Source organism: Macaca nemestrina, chromosome 1, assembly GCF_043159975.1.
Source record: "Macaca nemestrina isolate mMacNem1 chromosome 1, mMacNem.hap1, whole genome shotgun sequence".
Classification (NCBI taxonomy): domain Eukaryota; kingdom Metazoa; phylum Chordata; class Mammalia; order Primates; family Cercopithecidae; genus Macaca; species Macaca nemestrina.
Genome location: NC_092125.1, coordinates 97,519,536 through 97,537,225, shown reverse-complemented (window position 1 = coordinate 97,537,225; position 17,690 = coordinate 97,519,536). Strand labels below are relative to the sequence as shown.

General features: G+C 43.5%; 1 protein-coding gene across 5 annotated transcripts in view; it reads left to right on the top strand.

Annotated features, from left to right (window-relative positions):
* C1H1orf226 (chromosome 1 C1orf226 homolog) overlaps window positions 1–17,690 on the top strand; it is a 320,202-nt gene that overhangs the window by 92,571 nt on the left and 209,941 nt on the right. The window lies entirely within an intron of this gene.

Genomic DNA, 17,690 nt, shown 5'->3' with positions numbered 1-17,690 from the left:
AGCCAGGAGTTGTTGTCAAAGCAAAACACATGCTACCTTTTAAATAAGGTGCCTTGCTTTATTACAGTCATTTATGCTCAAGAGTGAGAGATGACGTTATTGAGTTTCCATGGGAGGATTTGATATTGCCCAGCTCAGTCCACAGTTTCTTGCACTGACACACCTCATGTTTGGGAGTCCTCTGAAACCAACAGTGTTTATCCATTGTAATAGGATGATATGCACAATGTCAGTTCCTTGCTGCTACACTAACCACCCTTTAGGGACCCTTTGATTCATATTCTTGGTGTTGGCAACAGGTTGCATTGAGCATCTACTCTTTGTTTTGATGACTTCTATGGCACATATATGTATATGCACACACATAATATCATTTTAATCACTTGTAAGTGTACAACTCAGTGGCATTAAATACATTCACAATACTTTGTATCCATCACCACTATCTATACCCCAATGTTTTTCATCCTTCCTAAGATGAACTCTGTGCCCATTAAACAATAGCTCTGTTTTCCCCTAGCCCTTGGTAACCTCTGTTCCATCTTCCATCTCTATGAATTTGCCTAGCCTAGAAACCTCATATAAGTGAAATCTCATATATTTGTCCTTGTGTGTCTGGCTTATTTCACTAAGCATAATGTTTTTAAGGTACATCCATGCTGTGGCGTGTATCAAAAGTTTATTCCTTTTTATGGCTGAATAGTATTCCCTTCTGTGACTTTTTGTACTCAGCACATTACACAGGGTCTGGTGTGTGGCACGTTTCCTCTTGGAGCCAAAAGCAGCATATTATGGGACAAGGACAGAGAGCCATGGCAGCACACACTGAAGACCTGAGCTGCTGGGAGGGCAAACCTCTTTGATCCCTGCTGAAAGGCCCTGATTTCTCACTTATAAAACACTTTCTAGTTGTTTAAGTGAATTTTCCTATCCATTGTCATCTAATGTTAGTCTTCAATAATCCCATAAAAAGCAGGCGTTATCCTTATTTTACAGATAAGGGTCACATGAAGAAAATGACTCCCTTGCCTGGTATGGTGGCTCATACCTGTAATCCCGGCACTTTGGGAGGCCGAGGTGAGCAGATCACCTGAGGTTGGGAGTTCAAGACCAGCCTGACCAACATGGAGAAACCCCGTCTCTGCTAAAAATACAAAATTAGCTGGGCATGGTGCCACATGCCTGTAATCCCAGCTACTCAGGAGGCTGAGGCAGGAGAATTGCTTGAACCCAGGAGGCAGGGGTTACAGTGAGCCAAGATGGCACCATCGCACTCCAGCCTGGGTAGCAAGAGCGAAACTCCATCTAAAAAAAAAAAAAAGACTTCTTCAAACTAATTACATTGTTGTCCTTATCAACATTAACCAGAATTGAGTACAGACTGCACTATGTGCTGTTACTGTGTCGGGCTCCGTGCAAAGCACTTAACAAGACTTGTTACTTGATCCTTATAACAACTCCGTGTGGTGTTGGTGTAATAGTCATCCCATTGTCCAGATGAGGAAACTGAGGTACCACGAGGTTAAATAACTTGCCATAGCTCACAGAGGTGGTAAGTGGGGAATGTAGGATTCACTTCTAAGCTTGAACATGGTACGGTTGTGGTATGGAACCAAGGCAAGACTCCAGTCTGCTTACATCTGACTCAGAGATCCTACATGCTGACTGTCCCTGCTTAACCAAATGTCAGTCCAGGCAACATTGTCTGTGTCCCTGATTATGCCTTTCTCCAGTCTGGGAACATTGCCAAGCAGTGCATGTCACTAGATGTAAATAAGGTCATTATTTGATTTTATGAAACTCTTTTTGGAGATTGAGACTTGTATATTCTGTGTGACACTCCCATTTGGATATCCCAAAGGCACCTTAAATTCAATATGTCAAAAAACTGAAGTTATCATTTCTGCAGTCTCTCCTCTTTGCCCTGAAAAAGAACATACACTTGTTTTTCATATTTCCTTATCTCTTGGAAAGACATCTTGAGCACTCAAGAATGTAAGCTGGAAATCTCAGGGTCACCTTTCTTCTCTGTCACTACCCCGGGCTTAGGTCACCCTTACAGATTTGCCTCTTAAATATTTCTCAATCATGTCTCTCCCTATTCCTTCCTACCAGTGCAGCCCCAGACTGTTGTGTTTCATAGACAGCTGGAGTGCCCTCCAGACTGCCACCATGCCTTTGGCTGTGCCCTCCTACCATCCTCCACACTGCTGCCTGGCTCGTCTGTGTCAGGGTGATTCTGTAGGCATTGTCCTGCTTAAAACCGTGTGGTGAATCCAGGCTGGAGTCTGAACTCAGAGCAAGGCACATGGTATTCTGCCTGGCACCTGAGGCCACAGCAGCATATTATAGGTCCGCTGTGCCTTGTGCCCTGAGTATGTCCTGTTGAGGCCACTTTCTATTCCCACTCTTCCTTCTGCCTGGGAAGCACTCCCTTCCCATTGCGGCTGAAGTCTGTCTCTTCAAACCTCAGCCCAACTTCTGCTTATCCTCCAGAGCCTATTTGAGCTTTCTTCCCTTCTAGAAGCTTTCCCTGATGCCTGCAGAGTAGTTTTCTCTTCTTTTGTGTTACCATTATACTCTAGAGAGACGTTTGTTTCTGCATTCATCACAGTGTATTTGTCTTTTTGAGGGCAGGGACTCTGACACTCATCTTGACAGCAAAGGGGTGAATTACTCAACTGCCAGTTCTTTTGTAAAGTGGACAATGTCAACCCTGTTAGAAGTAAATGCAATAATGGGTGTCAAGTCCTTAGCACCGTGCCTGGTCCATAGTATATACCCAGTGGACACCTGTACCTCCTCTCTACATCCTTGTTGCATGGTGGCTGGGCCTGGAAGGCAGTGAGAATTGGCAGCTCAAGCCTTTTGGTCAGGATCCCTTGCTGGGTGGAAGCTCCTCGCCTGGTAGTGCTGGTGCCCTTTGGCTGAGTCTGGTGAATCCATCAGGTCCAGGTTGAAAACTACCGAGCAGAGCCCTGCTGCCTCTGGGTATTCTGTTCAGCACCCAGCCCTTTTGCATTTAATGAATGTAAGAAATAATGGGGCAGCTGCTGTTCCTTACTCTCTCATCCTGCTGCACTAAGTCTCTGCCTCCCTGGAGAGGCGTTTAACCACACGAAGGTTGATGGCGGAAATGACAAATCGCTTCTTCACAACGAGCTCACCCTGCTTTCTAACCAGTTGGAATCACCCTTGTTCATGTGATATTAGCAATTTACCTGTCTCCTTAACCACTAACCATCCTGAGAGGATTTGGCATTCTTTGCAGCTGTTAATCCTCTCATCGCCTGAGGCTTATTAAATAGGTGGAGTGTACATCTAGACTTTCTCCTACAGAAAACAGTCATTCACGAGTTTTTCCTTCTTACTCAGCCTCTCTCCTCAGCTGCTTGAGCCCAGGATAAGGCAGGGTCCTCCCCTCTAGAGGCCACGGTGGGGAGAGCTGGGCTCTGGGCCGGGGAGTCCCTGGTTTGACTCCTTGCTTGGTCAGGACTTCATCAACATAATCGCCTGGCCCTGGCTCCAGGGTGGTTGTGGGGCTGAGGGAGGTGCCTGTGCAGCCCATTTCCCTGTGGAGGTCAGTTGCCCCTTTTCTTTCCCTTCATCATCCTCAGGCCCCCTTTGGGGCAGCCCTGCCATCTGAGGGGGTCTCTCAGGAAGGGTCTCTCCTGAGCCACTGAGACGTAGTCCTCAGTCATATTGTGTGCTGTTGACAATCATCCTATCCTCTGCTGTTTCATTTTACGACTTGTGGACCCAAGTGGGTCTTCGTTTATCCTGACCCAGGAGAGGCTGGGAAGGGAGACAGTTTGAATTGCCCCAGGCGTATGTTACTTGTTAATATTTTAAAATTTGACGTGCTGTCTCCCCAGTTTTTCAGAGGTATGAATCTGAAAGCCATTTCATGGAAAAAAACAGTGAGGAACTGGTTTTATTTCTTTTAGGTGACACTACTAACCAAACATGAGACATCAGAATTTAAGTGGCTAGTCAAAAAAAAAAAAAAAAAAAAAAAAAAAACAGTGAAAATAGCAAGTCTGCACTGATGTTAGTTGTTATATAACAGGCGCTGCGTTTTGCCTGTAGCAACTCACTGAATCCTCATAATTACTTTATGAAGAGGAGATTCAGTAACCTGGTCACATAGGCAATGAATGGCCAGGATTCGGGCTCCAAAACTGGGTCTTCTGACCATGACGCTGCCTCTCTAGGGCTGATGGAGATCATCACTAAATCACCTCCTTTGGGATTCTCTGCTCGTTGGACATGGAGTGTTACTTGCAGAGTACTGCTGTGACGTCTCCTTTAGGCCTCTGTGCAGAGACTGCAGTAGTCTGTGTTAGTGCTGTCCTGTTGAAGTTGGTCCCATCCCATCCACACTTTTCTGGACTTCTGATTGAGCCAGTCTGCTCAGATACGAACTTCCAAATGAACCTGTTTCTCTTTGGTCCTCAGCCAGGCTTTGTGACATCAGCTGCTACAGCTGTGGAAATAGTTGATAAACAGAGTCAGGCTGCCCAGAGGGAGAATGTGGCAGTAGGGTCCCTGGCAGAGGTTGCCTGCTCACTTGGAAGGGCAAAGGCCTAGATGTCCATGTGCAATTGATGCACAAGCTGTCATTGAGCTGAGGCTTGTGGGCAGGGGGGTGTGTTTCTCTTTCCTTCTCCCCTTTTCTTCCTCTCCTTCCGTTGCTTTCTTTCTTTGTTCCTTCTTCCCTTCCTCTTTCCTTCTCTCCCTTTCTTTCTCCTTTGAAAAACTAAGATGAGGTCCTGGTAAAGACGGTACATAGAAGAGAGGCTTCAAGCCTCCAGAAGTTATTTCGATAGTATAGTAAGTCACTGTTCCTTATTGAATAAGAGGCCGAAGGGACTGAGGTAGTGAGGAGTTGAAGTCTGGCTTGGTTCAGGCCCGAATACCCAAACCAGGCCAGCTTTGGGTTGGGTTGGCTCTGCCTGGCATGAGGAGCACATCCAAAGAATTTGTCCCCCTTGGGCAATCTTCTAAGCATTGGACTTTGAGGTTAAAATGAAAAGTCTTGCTCCCTTGGTGGGGATTTCTGAAAGATTGATGGGATTCTAACTGCCTAGCAGTTCCTCTTCCAGATGAGTGCCCTCAGTGCATGGGCTTTGCGGCAGCTCTCTGCCCTTCCTTGCCAAATGACCCTATTTGATCTGGAGCCCTGGCTTGACTTTTCTCTTCAGCACTTGCTGTTTCCTGACCAATCCCACACCTTCCCCTGGTTTTCTCTTTTACAGAAATCTTTTCTTCCAACTTCATTAGATTTCTTTGTTGGCTTGCACATCTGGTCTTCATTTAGTAGGGATGACACTTAATTTAAGTAAGAGTTTGGCTGCCTTGAAATTTAACAACTGCACCCTGCTGAGAGGCTGATGAGGAGTCAGTAGCTGGATTATTTATCGAAAGAGATCATATTGATTTATGATTTTCACTTAAGAAATGCATTCCCACACGCCCCTGTGTTTAATTGCTTGGCTGGGCACTGAGACAGCTCCTTTAAGAATCCAGTACCCTTGTCTCTGGAGAGGTATTTCTCCTCAGTGTGCATGCAGGACTACTGTATGCACGTGGCATGTGTCCATCTGTCCTCACAGAGGAGATTGTGCACTGGTAGAGCTGGAGGGCTCCGCTTGTACCAGCTCCTAAAACATGAGGTCCATCATGCCTCTATTCAAAAACTTTCAGTGGCTCCTCATTGCCTGTGAATGAAATACGGAGTCCTCAACGGGTGGTCAGGGGCCTCCCAGTCTGGCTTCACTGTGCCTGTCCAACTCATTTCCTATCATTGCCGTACAGAAACCCAGTTCTCTGGCCACACTGAATGTCTTACAAGTCTTCCCATTCAGTTGGCCAGTCTGCCTTTATGTTTTTCACTTTCTCTGGAATTTCCTCCCTCCCTTTCCTGCCTGTATGGTCTCTTCAAAGACCATTTTAAATGAAAACCTTTGCTACGAAATCTTTCCTGATTCCTCTCATCTATAGTGTACCCCTTTGAACTCAGACACCCTCTCTGTATTTCTCTTCAGGTATTTTAACTCACTTTATGTTATAATTGTTTTTATGATTGTTATTTATTCTTATTCAACAGAGTCACTACCTGAGAGCCGTGACCCTGTGTTGGTCACATGTGTCCTCCAAAGGCATACAGCTCAGTGCCTGGGGTAGTAATAATTGAGTGCTCACTACATGCCAGTTCTATTCCAAGCACTACACATGTATTCATCTTGGTTGATCCTCACAGAAGCCTTTGGAGGGAGGTACTGTTATTAGCCCCATTTTACACATAAGGTAACTGAGATCTAGGCTGAGTAACTTGCCTAAGGCTATCCAGGTAGCAAGCAGCAGAGCTGGGGATCCACCTGGGCCTTCTGGCTTCTGAATCCAGGCTCTCAACTAGTAAGCCACGTGGCTTCTTTCATTAGATACTTGCTAAATACATGCTTATCAAAGAAAGTTGTATTGAAGTCAAGAGATATAGGGGAGCAGGAACAGGTTACTTTAAAAACAAGGAGAGGGAAGAAGAGAAGGAAATTAGAATGGGCCAGTAGGAAAAGAAAAGAAAGGAGAAGGGCAGAAACCAAGGAACAGGCCAGGCTTGGTGGCTCATGCCTGTAATCCCAGCACTTTGGGAGGTTGAGGCATGTGGATCACCTGAGGTCAGGAGTTCAAGACAGCCTGACCAACATGGAGAAACCCTGTCTCGACTAAAAATACAAAAATTAGCCGGGTATGGTGGTGTGCACCTATAGTCCCACACTCAGGAGGCTGAGGCAGGAGAATCACTTGAACCTGGAAGGCGGAGGTTGCAGTGAGCCAAGATTGCGCCATTGCACTCTAACCTGGGCAACAAAGAGTGAAACTCTGTCTCAAAAAAAAAAAAAAAAAAAAAAAAGGAAGAAAAGAAAGAAAGAAAGAAACCAAGGAACGGAAGAGACAGGCAGCTAAAAGGGTGGAGCTCATCCTGCAGGGAGGCTTGGGGTTCATGCTTTTGGATTTGGAGTGGGGTCCAGGGCCTCTGGGATGCCACCATGCTGGGGAAGACACAGGGGCTATTGGTCACTGTACCTGGATCCCAGCACTCTCAGCATTGTTGCTGCAAATACTCCAAGCGTGACTCAAGGCTTTTACCAAAAGGGATGGAGCGGGAGGGTGCAGAGATCAAGAGCCTCATGCTCCTTTTCTGGGAAGGAACCTGAGGCATGGAAAAGGTTGTGGCTTGCTCTGGATCCCACAGGGCAGCAGTTCTGGCTAGAATTCAGGTCTTGTTCTTTCTGCTTTATTTTTCTGCTTTATAAGGGATGGCACATGACTTTCTCTCCCCTTGCTGTTATTGGAAAGGGTCATGTAACCCTGGTGTCATGGGGCTGCTCATCATGGTCTTGTATTCTGCCTGCATCTCCTAGATCGTATGTCTCCCTGCCTCAACCTCTTCCACTTTGGTCCAGTTCTCAGCCATCTCTTCTTGCCTCAGTGGCTGGCTTCTTCCTGTACTTTGCTTCTGTACTGGTCTTCACTCCTGCTCAAGTTGCATTGTCTAATCTTTGTCTCAGCCATCCCCACCCCTGAAATTGGAGCCTTCTGGGACTAAGGATCCTGTAAGTGAGCTGTTAAGTCCCTACCCTTTGTTAAGGTCTTTCATCAGGCTCTCCAGCCTCTCTTTCTGAACTTATCTCCTCTCACCTAACTCCCCAGTTTGGACTTCCACTCCTCTGGAGAGTTCTTTTTATCTAGTGGCGTCTCTTCTGTCTTGTCGTGCTTCTCCTCGTGGCCATAGAACAACCAGCTGTGCCAGCCTTTCCCCTTTCATGGAATCTCCCTGTGCAATAAAGGAAAGCTGAGGACATTCTCCCATACCACCCTTTTTAGGCCATATATTTCCTGCTTAAGCCACTTATAACCCTTTAAATGGAAAGATGTCATTCCCAAGAAAGCCACTCAGCAGCCCCAAGGTGGGAGCTTCAGCCAGTGAGATGCTTGATGGTATTAGATGGGAAGGTGCTGACTTGCTCAGTGGGAGAAACTTCCCTAGGCCTTACTCAGCCTACCCACTATCTGTTACCCATCACCAGCAAGACCTCTCTGGAAAGCAAACTGGAAGTCCAAGTTCAGATGAACCCATGATGGGTTGTGGGGAGAGGGACAAGAGGAGACCCAAGCACCTACTGGTAAGTGACAACTAAAGAGGAAACTTGTTGAGCCTATACTAGAGAAGAACACATCTTAAATTTTCAAATTTTTGGGGTGGTAGGGTAGCTGTAGCAGTGGAAACATACATTATGAGCATCTTGACTTTGTCTGAATTTTGAGAAATGGCAGTCACAGAGACTCTTCTATGTGCATATCATCCCCTGACACAAGAGAATGACTATCCTGGTGTGGAGTGGGGGATGTGGGCCTGTGAGTGGGTGTGCCCCAAGTCCACAAGATGGCTTTGCTATTGAAACCCTCTAGACGACCAGGACTCTGTGTTGCCAAATTACTTAACATTGCAAACTAGTGTCCTACAGGAATAATCTTGATGAGGCGGATGGTTTAAGTGGAACGTCAGCAGGTGACCATTGGAGATTATTGGCATATATCACTCTTTTCTGTGACCCAGCCAACTCTTTGGTATATGTATGTGCTTTCCCTTATGTCAGGTGAGGAAGGGTTTTTTTTTCCTTGTTCGTTTTTTTTTTTTTTTCATTTCAAGGTTTTGCATAGATTAACCAATGGATGGTCATGAATCATTTAAATATGAATCATTTAAATAACTATGCTGATGTTGAGACTGAGCCTTGAGATTCTGCTATTCAGGCAGCAGACTTCTCTGCCTGCTAGTTGAGTGTTATTTTTAACCAAACACAAGTTCACCCTTGCTCAATAGGAGTTTTTGTTTTTGTTTTTTGTTTTGTTTTGTTTTGTTTTTCGAGATGGGGTCTCACTCTGTCACCCAGGCTGGAGTGCAGTGGTGCAATCTTGGCTCATTGCAACCTCTGCTTCCCAGGCTCAAGTGATCCTCCCACTGCAGCTCCGAGTAGCTAGGACCACAGGTGGATGCTACCATGCCCAGCTAGTTTTTTGTATAGGTTGGTGCAAAAGTTATTGCGTTTTTGCCTTTGAAAGTAATGGCAAAAAGCGCAGTTGCTTTTGCACCCGTCTAATATTTTTGATGGGGTTTTACCAGGTTGCCCAGACTGGTCCTGAGCTCAGGTGATCTGCTTGCCTCAGCCTCCCAAAGTGCTGGAAATATAGGTGTGAGCCACCACACCTGGCCTCCATCCACCCCCCCCCTTTTTTTTTTACATAAACTTTCTATTATAAAATAGTTTTAGATTTACAGAATGATTGCAAAGATTGTACAGAGAGTTCTTGTATACCCAGCACCCAACTTCCCCTATTATTAGCATCTAATGTTAGTATGGTACAGTTGTTAGAATTAATGAACTGATAGTGATATATTCTTATTAACTAAAATCCATACTTGTTCATATTTCCTTAGTTTTCCCTTAGTGTTCATTTTCTGTTCCCGGATCTTGTCTGGGACCACATTTCGTTCTTATCCTCCTTAGGCTCCCCTGGGCTGTGACTGTTTTTCAGATTTTTGGTGATCTTGACAATTTTGGTGATCTTGACAATTTTGAGGATTATTGTCAGGCCTGTTTTGTAGAATCTCCTTTAACTGGAATTGGATGTTTTCCTCATGGTTAGTATGTTTTTGGGAGGAAGACAGAGAGGTAAGATGGCATTCTTATCATATAATCATATAATTTGAAGGGTACATACTATCATTATGACTTATCACTATTGATGTTAACCTTGATCACCTGGCTTGAGATAGTATTTGTAAAGTTACTGTTTTTCTTTCCATGCAGTACTTTTTGGAAAAAAAGGAAAAAGTCCTTATGCATGGTCTGCACTTACAGAGTGGAAAGTTATGCTCTACCTCCTTAAGGGCAGTTTAAACAGTTAAAACAGTTATGTCAAGTATTTGGAATTCTTTTGCGTAGATTTGTCTGTCCTCTCCCATTTATTGCTTTATTCAATCATTTATTTATTTTTATCAGTAAAGAGTCATGGATACTTGTTTTATACCTTGTATTATAAGTACTTCTTTATTCCATTGCTCAAATTGTTTTAATTTGGCCACTAAAGACTCTTAGATTTGGCTCTTGTATCCTCTTGCCCCATCATTGTTGGTTGTTTTGAACACGTTTTAACTTTCTGGCACTACACAGTACTCCAGGCTCATCTGCTGTATTTCCTGAGTCCAGCATTTCTGCAAAGAGCCCTGACTCCTTTTGTTGAAGGCATGGTGTTAGATAGCAGGATTGGAGGTGTGGGGGTGGGGGCGGTCAGTTAGTTCCTGCTGGAGTGTGTTTGCATCTAGGCCCTCTCAGCTGATAGAGCAAAGAAATATGTGTATGCTACCTCTTAAATATACAAATACCCATGAATATTTCTATATGTAGCCATCTATATTAAGCTAAACATGAGTTTGTACTGATGTCTCCAATTCTGATCCATATCACATAAATCATTCTAGCTTCCTCCCTTGCTTATCTGTAATATCCCCCCAAGGAGTTAGAAACCCAGTGCTCCCATCACCCATTTGCTTAATTGTTCACTTCCAGTGTACGCATGTAGTAGTATCAGAATCATTAACCCATACCCCCATTGGGAACAATTTTTCAGCTATAGTACAGTGCTTATGTACAGTTCTTTTTGCCATTAGTTTGTATAGACTCCACTGATTTCTAAGGTAACTTCTGTCAGCACCTTACTTTCTCACTTCCTTCAGTGAGGTTATTTCATACATTTGTAATACATTTAGATTTTGGGGGGTCACATTTTACATTCCATCCTGGGATCCTTGACCTCCCACTCAATGATTTTTAAAAAAAATTTGCATGCATTTAGGTTTACTCTTGTGCTATGAAGTTCTATGGGTTTTTGACAAATGCTTAATGTCCTATACTTACATTACAGTATCATACAGAATAATCTCACTGCCCCAAATAGTCCATTGTGCTTCATCTATTTAATTCCCAAATCCTATCTCCAAACCCCTGGCAACCACTGGTTTATTTACTACCCCTATAATTTTGCTTTTTCTAGAATGACATGTAATTAGAATCATAGAAAATGTAGCCTTTTCAGACTGGTTTCTTTCACTTAGCAATATGTACTTAAGATTCTTTCATATCTTTTTGTGGCATAATAGCTTTTTTTTCTTTTGGAGACAGTCTTGCTCTGTTGCCAGGCTGGAGTGCAATGGTGTGATGTGATCTCGGCTCACTGCAACCTCCGCCTCCTGGGTTCAAGTGATTCTCCTGCCTCAGCCTCCCAAGTAGCTGGGACTAAGGTACGTGCCACCACACCCAGCTACTTTTTGTATTTTTAGTAGAGATGGGGTTTCACCGTATTGGCCAGGATGGTCTTGATCTCTTGATCTGGTGATCCGCCCACCTCAGCCTGGGATTATAGACGTGAGCCACTGTGCCCAGCCAATAACTCATTTTTTATTGCTGAACAATATTCCGTAATATGGATGTACCACAGTTTTTTCACTTACCTATTCAAGGATGTCTTGATTATCTCCAGATTTTGATGATTATGAATAAAGCTGCTATAGCGATTCATATGCAGGCTTTTATGTGCACATAAGCGTTCAAATTAATTGGATAAATGCCTAGGAGAATCTGCCTCATTGGAATATCTGCCTTTCAGCATCTACCTCCTTCCAATTCTATCTGGACAATGTCAGCACACTTTAAAAATTGGTGGTTCTGCTGCTGAACTGCCCATATACTGGCATATTTTCTTCTCTGCCTCTAAGTGGTAAGCATTGACCAGCCTTCCTGCCGAGAACTTTAAAAATTTTAATCCAGCAGGTGATATGGGGAGGAGGGTAGATTATGTAATTTGGAATAGCCCTGGAGTCAGGGCTTAGCTGAGCCCCAAGGATTACGCCATTGTGTTAATTAGGAACTTAACCCTGATTCCTGAAAGCAGTTTTCACGTGACTTTGGTATGGCAGTAAAGGCCAGTAAACCAGAGCGTTTGTTACAGAGGGTGATTTATCCTGTGTGAGTCAGAAGAGAGGCCAGCCCATGCATGGCCCTTTCAGATCTTTCGGGTGAGTTGTGGTGGTGTCCGTTTTGCCAGGTAGGTTGGCTGCGGAGTCTGACATTTGAGCCACTGGCATGAAGGGAACCAGCCATGGGTCTGAGGTCAGTGTAGCTCATTCTGCTGGTTTTCCTACACTTCAATTTGCGGGGCAGTTCTCTGACCTGTAGTTTTATACTGAGTTTGCCTACTCTTTTTATTTACTCATTTATTTTGAAGTTTATATTAATTTATTTGAACATATTTTTAACTAAATGATGTGAGTTTTCTATTTTTTAAAAAAGTAGTAAACATTATTTTTAGAGTAGTCTTAGCAAAATTGAGTGGAAAGTATGGAGATCCCATATATTCCTGCCCCTGCACATGCGCGATGTCCCCCACTTAAAACATTCCACACCAGAGCGGCACATTGGTTACAACTGGTGAACCTGCATTGACACATCATTATCACTAGAGTCCATAGTTGACATGAGGGTTCATTCTTGGTGTTGTATATTCTGTGGGTTTGCACGAATGTATAATGACATGTATCTACCATTATAGTTTCACACAGAATAGTTTCACTGCCATAAAAATCCTCCGTCCCCTGCTTATTCTTGCCTTCCACCTCCCAATCTCTAGCAAACACTGATCTTTTTACTGTCTATAATTTTGCCTTTTCCAGAATGTCATTTAGTTGGAATCATACAGTAGGTATGATTGGCTTTTAAGATTGGCTTCTTTCACTTAGTAGTATGCATTTAAAATTCCTCTAGGTCTTATTATGGCTTGATAGCTCATTTTTTTTTAGTGCTGATTAATATGCCATTGTCTGGATACACCAGAGTTGACTTATTCATTCACCTGCTGAAGGACATTTTGGCTGCTTCCGAGGTTTGGAATTATGAATACAGCTGCCAAGAACATCTGTGAGCAGGTTTTTGTGTAGACATGAGTTTTCATTCCATTTGAGTAAAGGTGGAAGAGTGTGACTGCTGAATGATGTGCTTGCTAAGAGTATGATTAGTTTTGTATTCTTTTATTTAAAAATATGTTTACTGAGTATGTGCCATACACCAAACATGGTGCTAGTTGCTAATATATTATCACTCAATCCTTTTAGCAACCCTGTGAAGTAGGGTTTTCCATTTTGTAGGTGAGGAGACTCAGGCTCAGGAGGGCTAGGTAGCTAGTAAGTGACAGAGCTGGCACTGACACTCACCCCTCCTGATGCCAGGGCTTTTCCCACTGCGTCACGCCGTCTCTAGAGACCAGCATATAACAGAAGATGGCATCCACCCAGCTGGAAAGGGCCCGTCCAGAAGCACCTCGTTCAGCTCACCAGGGTTGCTGGTCAGTTTATGAACAGTGGAAGGGAAAGGCTTCTTTCTCTGTGTGAAAGTTGTAGCCTTGCCTAGGTGCTCTTATACTTCCTGGATGCTCAGCCTATGCTGGCCTATTTAGATTTAAACTGTTTTCATTCTGAGCATTGTCAAACATACCCCAAAGTAAAGAGACTAGTTTAGTCAGGTTTATACCTATCACTCAGGTCCTGAAATTACCAGGATTTTATCATTCTTGCTTTACCTATTTGTTTGCAGGGTTTTTTGGTGGGGGCGGTGGGGAGGGGGTTAGTGCTTATATATACTGTTTCTTTTTTAGCTGAAAAATTTTGATAACAGTTTTGTCATTAGCTCATCTCCCGGACCTGTGTGGCATCTCTCCTTTCTTTGAATGAATTTCCTTTCTTTGCATGTATCTCGTTGTTACTGGGTATTTATTTTATGTAACAAATATTTATATGGTCTTAATCTTATGTTACGTCCTTTTTTAGTTCCTTAACAAATAGTAGCTTGTTTACACCTCATAACAATCTTATGAAATAGATATGAAAATGATTCTTCTTTTAGAGATGATAAAACCAAGGCACAGAGGAGTTGAGTCACCTGCCCTGAGTCACACAGCTAGGAAGCAGGCTAGCTGGCTTTCAGATGCAGGCTGTGGGGTTTTATAATCTGTGCTCTTATTTGTCATGCTGTGCTAGATATACAGCAGTTCTACAGCCATTGCCATAGTCTGTTTTCTGGTACTGCTAAAGACAGAGGAAGGAAAAAGCTGATTCTTGCCTGCACATGCACCCAGTCTGTTGGGAAGATGGACCTGGAAACCAGCATTTGGGGTAAATGCTGCAGCAATTATGCAAAAAAAAATTCAGTGAGAATGTAAAGAAAGATTATGTGAAGCTTCTTGAGAAAGTCAAAGCAGGCTTCACAGAGGCTGTGATCCTTGAACTTAGATCCAGAAGGGTGGATGAGTGGGGAGGGAAATCCTGGACCTAGAGGTGAGAGAGCACAGGGAGGGCTGGAGAGAGATGGACTTGACACTGGATATCTCAGGCAATAAGATCATGAAGGCACTGACTTGCCTGCTAAAAAGCTTTGACCTCATCCTGCTGGTAGTAGTGACCTATTGATAGATTTTTAGCAGAGAATAAATATGGTGAGGTTTGCAGATTGCTAAGCTCTCTCTAGAGGCGATGCAGAGGATGGATTCGGAGGAGAAAAGGCTGGACACCATTTATTAGTGCTGGCTGCTGGCAAGAATGTAGGGGCCCAAACTAGAGCCATGACAGTGGGAATGGACAGCATGGATCTTAGAGGTGAGGACCAGCATTATGCAGGTGTTCATTATCTGGATTTCTGAATGATGTGTTACCTAGGAAAGCAAGAGTGATCATAACATCTGAATATTCACTAATGAACCCATCACTTATAGAAACAATCCCTGTGGCAAATGCACCCGAAGGTGACCTCCAATGTGCCAGGCCCTGTGTAGCCCCCTCCATGATGTGTTATTTTATTTTATTTTTATCTATTTTATTTATTTATTTCTTGAGATGGAGTCTCTCTCTGTTGCCCAGGCTGGAGTGCAGTGGTGCGATCTCCGCTCACTGCAAGCTCCTCCTCCCGGGTTCATGCCATTCTCCTGTCTCAGCCTCCTGAGTAGCTGGGACCACAGGCGCCCACCACCACGCCTGGCTAATTTTTTGTATTTTTAGTAGAGACAGGGTTTCACCGTGTTAGCCAGGATGGTCTCGATCTCCTGACCTTGTGATCCGCCCGCCCAAAGTGCTGGGATTATAGGCGTGAGCCACCGTGCCCGGCCAATGTGTTACGTTATTTAAGACTCCATTTTAGCAGCCTGGAACGGGACCTTGTGCATGTGAGAGGCACATGTGGAAAGGGACTACAGGGGCCTCTAGGAGCAGAGCATGGCCCTCAGCTGACAGCCAGCAAGAAAATGGGGCCTCAGTCCCGTGGCTACCGGGAACTCAGTTCTGCCAACGACGACGTGAGCTTGGGAGAGGACCCCTGCACTTCAGAAAGGAACACAGCCTGGTTGACACCATGATTGCAGCTTTGCAAGACTCTGAGCAGAGGACCCATGTAAGCTGTGTTCAGACTCCTGACCCAGGGAAACTGGAATATACTAAATGTGTGTTGCTTTAAGCCTTGAAGTTTGTGGCCATTACTATGCAGCAAGCAGAAAACTAAAACAGTTCCTGTTCAGTCATCCTCCCCTTAACAGCAGTATCTATTCTTGGCTATCCTCAAGGTCTATCAGCCAGCATTCTGCTTTCAGATCTGGCAGTACAGTGCAATTTCCATGCAAATGTATTTCCAAGTGAAATTGCAAATCTTGCAAAAGATGTAGGATTATAGGTAGTCAATAAAAGGATTGCTGGAGAACTGCTCAAACAACTTAACAGACAAAAGAAGACTGGGCAGGGTTAGACCCACTCATAATTGGCAAGAAAAACAGCCAGTATGCTGACAAGAAACTGACTTCAAAGGAGAAGGATTTGAATATCTTTGAATATTAAGACACACCTTTGAGAAAATTAAAGCTCTTAAATAATTTCTGCAAAAATTATCCTCTGTATAGTAATGTCATGAAAGTCAGAGATGTAGTAAAGGATGTCATGTTATTATGTAGTGATGTTGGAAAATATTACAACAATAAATCAGTAACTCAGTGTAGCCTAAGAATTAATGCAAAATTCAATATGATCTAAATATTTCACATTTTAAATAAGGTTTTACATTTTAGATAAACTTATTTGCATAATTTTTACTTCATTTTGAAAGATTAATTCAGTCAGCTCTTATTTTCCCCTGTTGTGAAGTTCTGGTTCTTATTTTTAAGGGCTTTTCTAGTCCCAGCTGCCCCTGCATAACAGTTATCAAGGGCCTTTTGAATTAGGGGGTAATGTTGACATGAACTGCTAACTGGAGTGGATGCTTCCTGATGGCCAGGAATTAGGGGATGGATTTGGACACTTCCTTTGTAGGGTGGAGCCCAAAATGCCCAATTTATTTCATTCATGGCTTCACAAGCCATCAGTATCTCAGACGCTCAAAGATTTTTGTTCAGTACTTTCCTTGTATCAGACAGGAAACATGGTAGACCACTGAGTATGGTCTGAGTTGAATTCAAGTGTATGCAACATCTTTTCTGGGGATGACCTGAAAAGGCCAGCTCTTATGAAGGACTCTGGAGAATTCCTGGATAGAGTTGAAAAAAGCCCCACTTTACATTTGCATTGGGCTTGTATTTTTCACAATGCTTCCATTTCCATTGTTATTTTAATCCTCAGAGCTGTACAGTGAGATGGTCAGAGACCCATCTGCCTTCTTCATGTACTAGAGGAGGAAACCAGAGTCTAGAGAGATTTAAACACAAAGTCACATGACTTTTTACTCAGAGGCCCAGAAAGAGATAGATTATTACAATAATTGTTACGACAGTCATCATTTACAGTGTATGCTTCCTGACAGTCACTATGCAGGGTACTTTCATACATAATATCATTTAACCTTATAATTGGTCACAGTACTGTCAAGTTGGTACAGGCATACCTTGGAGATACTGTGGGTTTGGTTCCAGGCCACTGCAATAAAACCAGTATCTCAGTAAAGTGAGTCACACAAATATTTTGGTTCCAAGTGCGTATAAAAACAAGGTACATTTGATGTTGATGGCTACTGACTGACCAGGGTGCTGGATGCTGAAGGTGGAGGTGCCTGTGTCAATTTCTTAAAATAAAGCAACAGTGAAATTTGCTGCAAGGATTGAGTCCTCCTCCTACCAAATATTTATCTGTAGCGTGTGATACTGTTTGATAGCATTACAGTAGAACTTCTTTCAAAATTAGGGTCAGTCCTCTCAAACTCTGCAGCACTGCTTTATCAACTAAGTGTATTTGAATCTTTGTTGCCATTTCAACAATGTTCATAGCGTGTCTACAGGGAGTATATTCCATCTCAAGAAGCCAATTTATTTGCTCATCCCTAAGAAGCAACTCCTCATTCATTAAAATTTTATTATGAAATGGTAGCCACTCAGTCACATCTTCAGGCTCCACTTCTCATTGTAGTTCTCTTGCTATTTCTACTACATGTGCAGTTACTTCCTCCACTGGAGTCTGAACCCCTCAAAGTCATCCAGGAGAACTGCAATTCACTTCTTCCAAGCTCCTGTTGACCTCCTTCCATGAATCATGAATGTTCTAATGGCATCCA